The sequence below is a fragment of the Syngnathus typhle genome, linkage group LG12 (assembly GCF_033458585.1).
Source record: "Syngnathus typhle isolate RoL2023-S1 ecotype Sweden linkage group LG12, RoL_Styp_1.0, whole genome shotgun sequence".
Taxonomy (NCBI): domain Eukaryota; kingdom Metazoa; phylum Chordata; class Actinopteri; order Syngnathiformes; family Syngnathidae; genus Syngnathus; species Syngnathus typhle.
In genome coordinates, this window is record NC_083749.1 from 12646912 (window position 1) to 12660947 (window position 14036).

The 14036-nt window shown below is 46.8% G+C and overlaps 1 protein-coding gene across 1 annotated transcript in view; it reads right to left on the bottom strand.

Moving 5' to 3' along the window:
- Positions 1-14036, bottom strand: part of LOC133163713 (DENN domain-containing protein 1A-like) — a 146439-nt gene that overhangs the window by 120506 nt on the left and 11897 nt on the right.

Consider the following 14036-nt stretch of genomic DNA (forward strand, 5'->3'; position numbering starts at 1 on the left):
CGCGGCGTTGTTGACAAAGGACGAGGAATTTCATCGATGGATTTAATGATTTGGAGTGACACAGATGGTTTGATAATATTATTGCTTATATACCGCTTTTTTCCATGTATAATGCGCAAAATTTAACTAATTTATTGTCCTAAAATCTGGGGTGCGCATTATACATGGGTAAAAAAAAAAAATTTTATTTTTTAAGAAAACCTCCCTCGAAATAAAACTTGAAATCACCTTTCTTCTTGTTTGTTGTCGATCGCGCATCGCATTCAGCCATCCTCCCCAACACATTTAGTCAGTAAAATCCATATTTGACAACACATTGTTTGATGCGATGGTGCAATCCTTGATGGTATGTTATTTTCAAATATTGTTTGTTTTTTAATCTCCATCGCAGACCGGATATCATACGGAGGCCGCTGTTGTGCTAGATTTGGTTCCCCCGTGAGATTTTGTTCCCCCTGCCGCGGGAGCGCGCACGCCTTATTTGGAAAGCGTAAAACAGATGTCGTACGGCAATGTACGGCGTCAGCACTATGTTGTTTTCAATAAAAACATGAAGAACTCATGTTTGCGTCAGTCAATTATAAGTTTTATAAAGAATTATTCTCATTTGATGTCTTTAAATTCATCCGCATTCTGCCATTGAAGCGGGATGCAGTCAAAGACCAGTCGTACAGACGGAACACTCATTCACCAAAAAGCAACAATATAATAACGTGAGCTCTTTGCATAAACCTCGATGCAAAGAAACTCTTCTTTTTGGGTACCGTTACATGCTACAAGGAGTATATACACCGTGTTCCAAATTATTATGCAAATGATATTTATCTCAGATTTTCCTAAATAGTCGATGCAAATGAGTCAGCATAATTTTCAAGTCATCAACCATTAGTTTAATGAATTCGAATGTTATTGAACAAACCTCCCAATGATAACAGAATTTTTCAAAAATAAAAAACTTAAAATGCACTGTTCCAAATTACTACGCACAACAGAGTTTTATAACATATTATAGGTTGTTATGAACTGAAATGCTCATCTTTAGAATTTACAGCATTAGGAGGTCATATTTACTGAAATCAAAAGCTATTTCAATCAAAAACATCTTAACAGGTCAAGTTACATTTTAACATAGGACCCTTTATTTGATAGCAGCTTCACAATTCTTGCATCCATTGACCTTGTGAGTTTTTGGAGAGTTTCTGCTTGAATTTCTTTGCAGGATGTCAGAATAGCCTCCCAGAGCTGCTGTTTGGATGTGAACTGCCTCCCACCCTCATAGATCTTTTGCTTGAGGATGCTCCAAAGGTTCTCAATAGGGTTGAGGTCAGGGGAGGATGGGGGCCACACCATGAGCTTCTCTCCTTTTATGCCCATAGCAGCCAATGATGCAGAGGTATTCCTTGCAGCATGAGATGGTGCATTGTCATGCATGAAGATGATTTTGCTACGGAAAGCACGGTTCTTCTTTTTGTACCATGGAAGAAAGTGGTCAGTCAGAAACTCCACATTCTTTACAGATGTCATTTTCACACCTTCAGGGACCCTAAAGGGGCCAACCAGCTCTCTCCCCATGATTCCGGCCCAAAACATGACTCCGCCACCTCCTTGCTGACGTCGCAGCCTTGTTGGGACATGGTGGCCGTCCACCAACCATCCACGACTCCATCCATCTGGACCATCCAAGGTTGCACGGCACTCATCAGTGAACAAGACTGTTTGAAAATTAGTCTTCATGTATTCCTGGGCCCACTGCAGCCGTTTCTGCTTGTGAGCGTTGTTTAGGGGTGGCCGAATAGATGGTTTACGCATAACTGCAAGACTCTGGAGGATCCTACACCTTGATGTTCGTGGGACTCCAGAGGCACCAGCAGCTTCAAATATCTGTTTGCTACTCTGTAATGGCATTTTAGCAGCTGCTCTCTTAATCCGATGTTTTTGTCTGGCAGAAACCTTCCTCGTTGCGCCTTTATCTGCACGAACCCGTGTGTGCTCTGAATCAGCCACAAATCTCTTTACAGTACGATGATCACGCTTAAGTTTTCGTGAAATATCTAAGGTCTTCATACCTTGTCCAAGGCATTGAACTATTTCACGCTTTTCGACAGCAGAGAGATCCTTTTTCTTTCCCATGTTGCTTGGAAATGGTCATCTGCTTAATAATGTGGAACGCCATTCTTAAGTAGTTTTTCCTTAATTGGGCTCACCTGGCAGACTAATTATCACAGGTGTCTGAGATTGATTTCAGTGATCCAAAGAGCCCTGACACCACAATACCGTCCATGAGTTTAATTGAAAAACAAAAAATGTAATCTTTATGACACTTAAATACAATTTGCATAATAATTTGGAACACGGTGTATTACAAAGGAGACTTTCTACTTAATTACAATCATCATTCATCCATCCATCCATTTTATTACTCAGGTATTTTCAAAGCAAATTAATATTGTTGCATCTATTAATTTTCTTTAAAATGACAGCGCAATATAATAAAAGCCGAGGCTTCACCAGCATGTTAATTTTCCTACGCGTGGCGACAGCTTCCTGGACCTGGTCTACTCTTCGCATAAAGGAGCTTTCAAAGATGCCCCCCTCCCCCATCTTGGACTTTCTGACCATATCACTGTTATGCTTTTGCCCGCATACAGACAAATGGTGAGGGCATCCAGACCGGTTCGCAAGCGGGTACGGGTGTGGCCTGAGGCTACGTGTTGGCGACAAAATCTCTGCCAGCATCACGCTGAGCACAGGGGCCCCCCAAGGCTGTGTGCTCAGTCCGCTGCTCTTCACCCTACTGACTCATGACTGCACTGCAACCTACAGCGACAACCGCATTGTGAAGTTTGCTGACGACAAGACTCTGGTGGGGAGGTTGACCTTCTGACCACGTGGTGCAGGGACAACAACCTCCTGCTGAACGTCGACAAGACCAAGGAGATTGTTGTTGACTTCCGGAAGGGTCACACCCGACACCTGCCTCTGACCATCGACGGTGCTGTGGTGGAGAGAGTGAGCAGCGCCAGGTTCCTGGGGGTGCACATCAGTGAGGATCTCCAACAACACCGCATCATTGGCGAAGAAGGCCAAGCGCCGCCTGTACTTCCTGCGGAAGCTCAGGCGAGCGAGCGCTCCTCCGGCCGTCATGACTACGTTTTACCGTGGCACCCTTGAGAGCATCCTCTCCAGCTGTATTGCTGTTTGGGGTGGCCGCTGCACTGACTACAACTTGAAGGCCCTGCAGCGCATATTGAACACGGCTGGTAAGATTATTGGTGCTTCACTCCCCTCCTTGAAGGACATTTACACCTCCCATCTCACCCGCAAAGCGACCGCGATTGTGAGTGATGTGAGTCAACCCGCTCACTCTGTTCGATCTTCTGCCCTCTGGAAAGAGGTACAGGAGCCTGCGCTCCCGCACCACCAGACTCACCAACAGCTTCATACTCCAGGCTGTTAGGATCCTGAACTCTCTCCCCCTTTCTGCGTAGTATCCTGTACTTTTGCGCTATGCTTACTGTCTGCTGTATGCACACTTGCTCCGTTTTTCCTCCTCTTATTTATTGGGTTATTTGTTTATTTATTATTTATTCATCACTTTTATTATTTATTGTTTGTGCCTTCTTGTTTTTATTTTGTGTCGTTTACTTGTATGTCTATCGTGTGCTGTGTCTCGTCACCGTGGGATAGAGGAAACGTAATTTCGGTTTCTTCGTGTGTCTTGACATGTGAAGAGATTGACAATAAAGCAGACTTTGACTTTGACTATAGCAATGTCAAACGTGTTCATTTAAGAAAAAGCCACACACGTTTTGTCACTTTCCTCTCTTTTCATTTTAACCTAACTGATCGCGTGGTGCCTTCCTGGGCAGTCGGAGAAATCATGGCCGAAAAAAAAATACATCCAGCCTACCGTTTTTTTCCGTGTATAGTGCGCAAAATTTAACTAATTTATTGTCCTAAAATCTGGGGTGCGCATTATACATGGGTACAAAAAATTTTTTAATTTTTTTTTTTTAATTTTTTTTTAAAAGGGAGGCAATGGGCCCCATTTTTATAGTCTTTGGTATGGTCTTAACTAGGCTGGATGTAATTTTTTATGTTGCCGTTGATTTCTCCGACTGCCCGTAAACACACCACCGCGCTCCGTGCGCGCACGGGAAAAAGGCGGCTCTGTATGGGAGAGACGTTGAAGAGGAATAAAAACACCCTTGGAAACCAAAACTTGCCCCTCGTCGTGACTCGGAGCCGCAACAAATGTTTCGGATTTGTGTAGGGTACATTGTGACAGACAGCAAACGAGCAGGTGATCGAGCAAGCGTCTGATACAAGAGCATTGCGGTCGCATGGAGCGTGTTTGAAGTGAACAGCAGAGAAGAAAGGAACAAGGCAAAGTGTTGTGAAATAAAATATTACCTGTAATACGGATTTAGGTAGAGAACTGAACTCTCGCTCTTTATATAGCTGACGTGTCTTGCGCATCCGTTCTGCGCATTTGTAATGGCGGCCTCCGTATGATATCCGGTTTGCGTGTGTGTGCGTGTGTGCGCGTGTGTGCGAGAGCGAGAGAGAGCGAGAGAGAGAGCGCGAGAGAGAACGCTCAACCGTAGCGCGCCGCCGACCGCCCAACTGCACCGCGCTGGTCGATTATTGTGACAGAGCCGTCGCTGAAATTTAGAAGATATTTTTAAAGTCCTGATGTACTTTCTAAAATTTAAGTGGACCTCAGAGCGCACCGCGCAGGGAGCTTAATTTGGTGCGGTCGCGCAACCGCAGCGCGCCGGGCGCTCACTGTCGCATTGCTTAAAGAGCGCCTTTGTGTTTTAGGATGAACAGCAGAGACCAAAGGAACAAGGCAAAGTGATGTGAAATAAAATATTACCTGTAATACGCATTTTGTTATTTGCTGATTGAAACTGCTAATTAAACTGTGAATTGAAACTAATAGGAAGAAAACAACTCTCGCTCTTTATATAGCTGACGTGTCTTGCGCATCTGTTCTGTGCATTTTATTTCAAGCAAGTAATGAAGAAGCTATGGAGGTCACAAAAGACATGCTGACAGCAAGGTTCAAAATGAAGGACTTGGGTAAACTGAAACATTTCTTGGGCATCGATTTTGAGCAAACCAGTAACTGTGTAACAATGTCTCAAGCTAAATATGTTGAGAAAATTTTAGATAGGTTTAATATGCAAGATTGCAAAGGTAGATCGACACCTTGTGAACAAAAACTGAACTACACAGATGATGCTGCATTATTGAGTGATGTTTCAATGTACAGAGAAGCAGTGGGTAGTCTTATTTATTTAACCGTATGTACAAGACCTGACTTGAGTTTTATTGTAAGCAAGCTGTCACAGTATTTTAATCAACCTACTGTTGAACATTTTTGTACAGTTAAACATGTGCTAAGATATTTAAAGGGTACTAGTGACAAGAAGTTGTGCTACCAAATGAGTAATGAAAACCTGGGTATACAAGCCTACAGTGATGCAAACTGGGCTTGTGATGTAGATCGACGTAGTACAACTGGTTATTGTGTAACTATCTCAGGGTGGTACTTTAGTGTCATGGAAGACAAAAAGACAGCCAACTGTAGCACTGTCTACTTGTGAGGCAGAGTATATTGTTCTGGCTGCAACTATCCAAGAATGTCTATACCTCACACAACTGCTAGATGGTATTGATAAACATGTGTATATGCTACCTGTAGTGTTTGAAGACAACCAAGGCACGATTGCATTAGCAAAGAATCCTGTTAAAAGACAGCGATGCAAACATGTGGATATTAAATACCACTTTATCCGGTCCAATGTTACAGAGGGTAAACTGTCTCTTGTGTACTGTCCAACTGAACATATGGTTGCGGATGTAATGACCAAGCCTGCAACAAAATTTAAGTTGGCAAAATTTGCTGGATTTATGTTTGGGTCTAACTAAAGGAAAATGGACTTGTTTTCTGACTAAAATGTCAAGGTAATGTTTTCTTTAGGGTTATAATGTGAGAGCAAGTGGGGGTGTTGAGAGATGCTCTCAATTATACATTTTCCTATTGTATGTTTTGTCAGAATATGTTTAAATCGTGTTATTTTCTTATGACAGCATCTTGATTTATTGTGTGATTGGAACCACCTGTGATGACCTGTTAAGTGGGCGTGTTTAATAAAAAGCCTTCCTGCATGCTGCACAGTGGGTCCCTACAAGCTGTCGCCGCAGTAGCCGCAGAGAATGGTGTGCAAACAGAGTTGATCGTCCTCCTCGTCTTTCTTTATTTTATTCCACTGAGTTTGGTGCGATTGGGTTCCTCACAAGTACCTGCTGCTGTATGGCTACTCTGCCAACAGGGACTTTAAAAAAAAAAAAAGTCAAAATTTGAGTGCGTATTATACATGGGTACAGGCTTTTTTCCAGGTTCGACATGCCATTTTTAGGGTGCGCATTATACATGGAAAAAAACGGTAATACTAAACTGCTTTGGCTCTACTGACCTGGACATGTTTAGGAGGGCTGCCACTTGCGACGATCGGACAGACATTGAGGAGTATACTATCTGTTTCCTTCTACATCAGGAAGTGCATTGATGATGTGACCCACTCAAAATCCATCGTCACTCGGGCTAACCGGAAGCCATGGCTGTCTTCAGGCTGCTGAGGGCCAGGGACAAAGCCTTTAGAGCGGGGGATGAGGCTGGCTTGAGGACTGCGAGGGCCGACCTGTCCCGGGTCATCAAAGAAGCAAAGAGGGCGTTCTCTTGCAAAATTACCGCCCACTTCAAGGACAGCAGGGACGCACGGAGCCTTTGGCCGGGCATTCAGACCATCACGGACTACAAGCCCGCACCGCAGACCTGTGAAGGGGACGTCCGTCTGCTCAATGACCTTAACCGCTTCTTTGCTCGCTTCGACGCTCAGAACAGCACTTGCCCGCTGAACGCCACTCCCCCTTCACACGAGCTGCCCCTGTGCCTCTCCGCCGACAGCGTGAGGAGGGCGCTTGCCGCTTTCAACATCCGTAAGACGGCGGGCCCTGACAACATCCCGGGTCGTGCGCTGAAGGACTGCGCTGGTGAGCTGACAGATGTCTTCACAGACATCTTTAACACTTCCCTGCAGCAGGCCACCGTCCCGTCGTGTTTCAAAGCTGCCACCATCGTACCTGTGCCGAAGAAACCCGCTCCGTCCTGCTTCAATGACTACCGCCCCGTGGCACTTACGCCCATCATCATGAAGTGCTTTAAGGGCCTTGTCTTGGAGCACATCCGATCCGTTCTCCCCCCCACCATTGACCCCTTCCAGTTTGCGTACCGAGCCAAAAGGTCCTCTGAGGATGCCATCTGCTCTGCCCTCCACTCAGCCCTCACCCACCTGGAGAGAAGGGACTCGTATGTGAGATTGCTGTTTGTGGACTTCAGTTCTGCCTTCAACACCATTGTGCCACAATGCCTCATCAGCAAACTTGACACGCTGGGCCTCAGTACCTACCTCTGCAACTGGCTACTGGACTTCCTCTGTCAGAGGCCACAGGTGGTACGTGTTGGCGACAAAATCTCCGCCAGCATCACGCTGAGCACGGGGGCCCCCCAAGGCTGCGTGCTCAGTCCGCTGCTCTTCCCCCTCCTGACGCATGACTGCACTGCAACCTACAGCGACAACCGCATAGTGAAGTTTGCTGACGACTCGACTCTGGTGGGTCTCATCACCAAGGGAGACGAGACTCAATACAGGCTGGAGGTTGACCTTCTGACCACGTGGTGCAGGGACAACAACCTCCTGCTGAACGTCGACAAGACCAAGGAGATTGTTGTGAACTTCCGGAAGGGTCACACCCAACACCTGCCGCTGACCATCGACGGTGCTGTGGTGGAGAGAGTGAGCAGCACCAAGTTCCTAAGGGTGCACATCAGTGAGGATCTCTCCTGGTCCACCAACACCGCATCACTTGCAAAGAAAGCCCAGCGCCGCCTGTACTTCCTGCGGAAACTCAGGCGAGCGAGCGCTCCTCCGGCCGTCATGACTACATTTTACCGCGGCACCATTGAGAGCGTCCTCTCCAGCTGTATTGCTGCTCACTCTTTGTTTGACCTTCTGCCCTCTGGGAAGAGGTACAGGAGCCTGCGCTCCCTTACCACCAGACTCTCCAACAGCTTCATACTCCAGGCTGTTAGGATCCTGAACTCGCACCCCCTTTCTGCGTAGCGTCCTGTACTTTTCGCTATGCTTACTGTCTGCTGTACGCACACTGGCTCAGTTTTGCTCCTCTTATTTATTGGGTCATTTGTTTATTATTTATTCATCACTCATTTTATTTATTATTGTTTGTGCCTTCTTGTTTTTATTTTGTGTCGTCTACTTGTATGTTTATCGTGTACTGTGTCTCGTCACCATGGGATGGAGGAAACGGAATTTCTGTTTCTTTGTGTGTCTTGACATATGAAGGGATTGACAATAAAGCTGACTTTGACTTTGACTAATAGTTATTTGATATCTAATTTATATTTCATATGATGGCGCCGCGGATGACAGCCACGGTGAGTCGCTCTCTGTTTCTTGTTCTTATTTTGTGTGTTTTCTGTGTCCTCTGCTGTCCATCCCGGATCACTTTTACCAGAGAAGCGCTGTTAAACATCGGACAGTCTTCTTCTGGTATTTTCTCTCCTGTTCTATCTGATTCAGATTGTTTGTTGGAGATTCTAGCCGGAGCGGCGGTGCTATACAAGCTAGCACGACGACGGCGCTGCGGAAAACGAGCCGGAGCCCTCGTAAAGCTGAGGCAGAGAGGGTTCCGTTCGGGCCTACCGTCAATTCATCTGCCGAATGTCCGCTCCCTGGCGAACAAGATGGATGAACTGCTGCTCCTCACTTCAAGGAACACGGACTTCAGCAGATCCGCCGCGCTGTGCTTTGTTGAAACGTGGCTCAGCGAACGAACCCCCCACCACGCCGTGGAGCTAGCGAGGTTTCGGCTAACGCGTGCAGATCGCAGCGCGGAGCTCTTCGGAAAATCAAAGGGAGGTGGTCTCTGTTTCTACATTAATGAACGTTGGTTTACTGATGTCACGGTGTTGAAAGAGTTTTGCAGCCCTCTCCTAGAAACACTTTTCATAAACCGCCGGCCGTTCTATTCACCACGGGAGTTCTCCTCGATAGTCATGGCGGCTGTTTACAGTCCACCACACGCACGTGCGAGTGAAGCCACGCAGATGCTGGCTGACCAGGTAACAGACATGGAGAAACTTCTACCAAATTCACTAATCATTGTTCTGGGAGATCTTAACAGGGCGAACCTCGCACACGAACTCCCCAGATACAGACAGCACGTAATGTGTCCCACCAGAGGGGCACAGACTCTGGAACACTGCTACACCGTGATTAAGGATGCATACCACTCTGCGGCTCGTGCGGCTTTAGGACTCTCGGACTACTGTCTAGTTCATCTGATCCCGGCCTACAGGCAGAAATTAAAAACTTCTAAGCCTGTGGTGAGGACTGTGAGGAAGTGGACAATGGAGTCAAGGCAGGACCTCCAAGCCTGCTTTGACTGCACCGATTGGGGAGTTTTCGAAGCTGCAACTTCAGACTTGCATGAACTCACTGACACTGTCACATCATACATCAGTTTTTGTGAGGATCTGTGTGTGCAGACTAAGACCTTCTGCACGTACAACAACGACAAACCTTGGTTTACACCGAACCTCAGGAGGCTGCGCAAAGTCAAGGAGGAGGCCTACAAGAGCGGCGACCGCGACCTGTTCAAGCAGACCAGAAACACACTGAACCGAGAGCTCAGGAAAGCCAGGAGGTGTTACGGGGAGAACCTGAAGAGACACCTCTCTGCCAATCCTGATCCCTCAACAGTGTGGAAAGGTCTGCAGAGCATCACGGGCTTCAAGAAACGAACCCCCCCGTCCTGTGGAGAGCCCAAGGCTTGCTAACCAGCTAAACAGGTTCTACTGCAGGTTTGATCGGTCCTCCCACACAACAGGACTTCCTGCAGCACAATCTACATACTCACCTCTCCCCACAACTGCTCTGTCCACACCTCTATCAACGTTGTCACCCACTCACTCTCTTGCAGAGGCCGCGCCCGCACTCCTGATCCGCGAGGAGGAAGTGCGCTAGATGTTCCGGAGACAAAAGACCAGGAAGACACCGGGCCCAGACGGCGTGTCACCTTCCTGCTTGAAAGTCTGCGCTGAGCAGCTGGTGCCCACCTTTGCAAAGATCTTCAACCGTTCTCTGGAGCTGTGTGAGGTGCCCTCGTGCTTCAAGAGCTCCACCATCGTTCCAGTGGCCAAGAAGCCCGCCATCACAGGTTTGAATGACTATAGACCTGTCACACTGACATCTCTGGTCATGAAATATTTCGAGAGGTTAGTGCTGAACCACCTGAAGGAGGTCACGGGCCCCTTGCTTGACCCCCTCCAGTTTGCCTACCGGGCAAACAGGTCGGTGGATGATGCGGTCAACATGGGACTGCAGTACATCCTGCACCACCTGGACACCCCAGGAACGTACGCCAGGATCCCGTTCGTGGACTTCAGCTCGGCGTTCAACACCATCGCTCCTGACATCCTCCAACAGAAGCTCATCCAGCTTGCGGTGCCTGCCTCCACCTGTCAGTGGATCACAAGCTTCCTGACCAACAGGAGACAGCGTGTGAGGCTGGGGGGCATCACATCTGACACCTGGACCACCAATACTGGAGCCCCTCAGAGGTGCGTTCTCTCCCCACTGCTCTTCTCTCTCTACACCAACGATCTCTCCTCAGGTGACTCCTGTTAAGCTCCTGAAGTATGCTGCCGACACCACTCTCATCGGACTGATCCAGGACGGTGACAAGACTGCGTACAGACAGGAGGTGGAGCTCCTGGTCCACTGGTGAAGCCAAAACCACCTGGAGCTGAACCCGCTCAAGACAGTGGAGTTGACAGTGGACTTCAGGCGAGACCCTTCACCACCTTTACCCCTCACTATCCGCAGTAATACTCTCCACGGACACCTTCATTTTCCTGGGAACCACAATCTCTTGGGACCTGAAACGGACCGGCCACATAGACTCTGTCCAGAAGAAGAAGGCCCAGCAGAGGCTGTACTTCCTGAGACAGCTCAAGAAGTTCAACCTTCCGCGAGAGCTTCTGAAGACCTTCTACACTGCCATCACCCTGTCTGTCCTCTGCACCTCCATCACTGTCTGGTTTGGATCGGCCTCCAAACAAGACAAGTACAGACTGCAACGGACAATCAGGACTGCAGAAAAGATAATTGGAATCAACCTCCCCTCTATCCAAGACTTGTACTTCTCCAGGACCAGAAAACGTGCAAGGAACATCTCTACAGACCCTTCTCACCCAGGTTGCAGTCTGTTTGAACTACTCCCCTCCGGACGGCGTTATAGAGCTCGGTACGCCAAAACCTGCGATTGGCTGGCAACCGGTTCAGGGTGTCCCCCGCCTACTGCCCGATGACGGCTGGGATAGGCTCCAGCACGCCCGCGACCCCAGTGGGGACTAAGCGGTACAGAAAATGGATGGATGGATGGATGTTTGTACTTTGTGTCCTCTCTGCATCCATTGCAGCCTGGTCATCTTGGATAAGGGACCTTCCCATCTGTGGTCTCTTCTCGAGGTTTCTCAGTTCCCCTAGCTGGAGTTTTGAGTTCTTCCTTGCACTCTTGGGAGTTTAAGATCAGGGGATGTTTGAGAATATTTGCTATTTTTCACATGTCCTGAGTGTTGTTAGTCACCTAAATGTTGAACAGAGGCTGTGATTTTCCGAAGTCAAATTCCTTGTTTGGCACGCTCAAACATGGCGAATAAAAAACTCTTGAATCTCTTGAATCTTGAATATGGGCCTGTAGAATATTTTGAAGTGCAAGCGCCGTCAGCTGCGCGCACCCGGCCGGCATTATTGACATAAAGGACGATCGATGGATTTAATGATTTGGAGTGACACAGATGGTTTGATAACATTATTGCTTAGATAATAGTTATTTGATATCTAATTTATATATCGTTGTATGGGCCTGTGGAATATTTTGAAGTGTAACCGCCGTCAGCGGCGCGCACCCATTGTTGACAAAGGACGATCGATGGATTTAATGAACTGGAGTGACACAGATGGTTTTATAAACATGTTATTTATGTAATAGTTATTTGAATAATTCTGAATGTCACGTCAGGCCCGTTCGCAGCGCTTCGTTAACTTACCTATCGTTTAGCCCACAGGTGTCAAACTCAAGGCCCGGGGGCCAGATACGGCCCCCGCGAAGACAAATTGTGCATAAAAATTCATGTGTCATTACTGGAATTGCAAATTGTCTTCACTTTTAATATCTGGATTTTTACATATTTGACCAGTTTTTACTCTGATTTGAAAACGAGTTATTTGTCAGTTTGTTTTGTAGCTTTTACTGTATATAATATGAGGTGCTCATACATTTATTTGGGTTGACAGTCAAAATGGCCCTCCGAAAGAAGCTATGACTACAATGCGGCCCGTGGAAAAAAAAGAGTTTGACACCCCTGGTTTAGCCTGTTGTTGCTCGTTCATGTCTGTTCCTGGTGTTGGATTTTGTCGAATAAATGTCCCCCAAAATGCGACTTGTCTGTTGTTGTTTTTTCACGTTATTGTGCATTTAATGGCTAATGCGACCTATATTCCGGAGCGATTTTTAGTCTGAAAATTACGGTAGCTAATCATGGTGAAACGTATGAGCAGCAACACATCCACTCGCCAAGCCAAAATAATTAAGAGATGCGGCAGTTCTTGCAAGATTGAATGGCTGTTGGAGTGTGTACAAGTACAAGAGGAAACGGTGAAACTGGGTGAGATTTTTTCGAATGAGAAAGGTCTCCTCTGCAAAACATGGAGTGGCGGGCGAGTTTACGGAGGGAAAAATATGGAAGGAATGGAAGTTGGAGTACCTCAACCGTCACATTCAGCAGAAATGTCATTTGAAAGCTGTTGGAATTGTACAAAGACTCAAGATGGGACAGGGGATCGGTACATTATTGCGAGAAAGCGCAACAGACCGACAGAAAAGGAACAAGCTGTCACACGAAACAAAATCCCACCACCCGAGCAAGTTAAAGTTTGCACTGACAATAATTTATTCATGTATGTATGTAGGTAGGTAGGTAGGTAGGTAGGTAGGTAGGTAGGCAGGCAGGTAGGCAGGTAGGTACAGTGCCTTGCGAAAGTATTCGGCCGCCTTGAAACTTTTAACATTTCGCCACATTTCAGGCTTTAAACATAAAGCTATGAAAGTTTAATTTTTTGTCATGAATCAACAACAAGTGGGACACAATCGTGAAGTGGAACGAAATTTATTGGATAATTTAAACTTTTTTAACAAATAAAAAAACTGAAAAGTGGGGCCTGCAATATTATTCAGACCCCTTGCGCTAATACTTTGTAGCGCCACCTTTTGCTGCAATTACAGCTGCTAGTCGCTTGGGGTATGTCTCTATCAGTTTTGCACATCGAGAGACTGGAATTCTTGCCCATTCTTCCTTGCAAAACAGCCCAAGCTCAGTGAGGTTGGATGGAGAGCGTTTGTGAACAGCAGTCTTCAGCTCTTTCAAACATGACAACGACGACACAATGACGAGAGGGAATAATGGCGAACTTGCCCAACTGTTTAATTTGGATACAGAAGATGAGGACTTGGACGGACTTGCGTATGAATATCGATTAACAATAATGTGAGGACAGCAGAGTACATGGTTAAACAGTAGAATAAAGTACAACCGAACTCACTGTCTTGCTCCCGTGACGTTTTTTTGTTTACCGTAAGTCATGGCATGCATGCGCCCTATGTGTGGATTAAATACAAAATACACCCCGCAATTGCCAGTGTGCATACAGCAGACAGTAAGCGTAGCGCTAAAGTACAGGACGCTACGCAGAAAGGGGAAGCGAGTTGAGGATAATAAGTGCATACAGCAGACAGTAAGCGTAGCGCAAAAGTACAGGACGCTACGCAGAAAGGGGAAGCGAGTTCAGGATCCTAACAGCCTGGAGTATGAAGCTGTTGTGTAG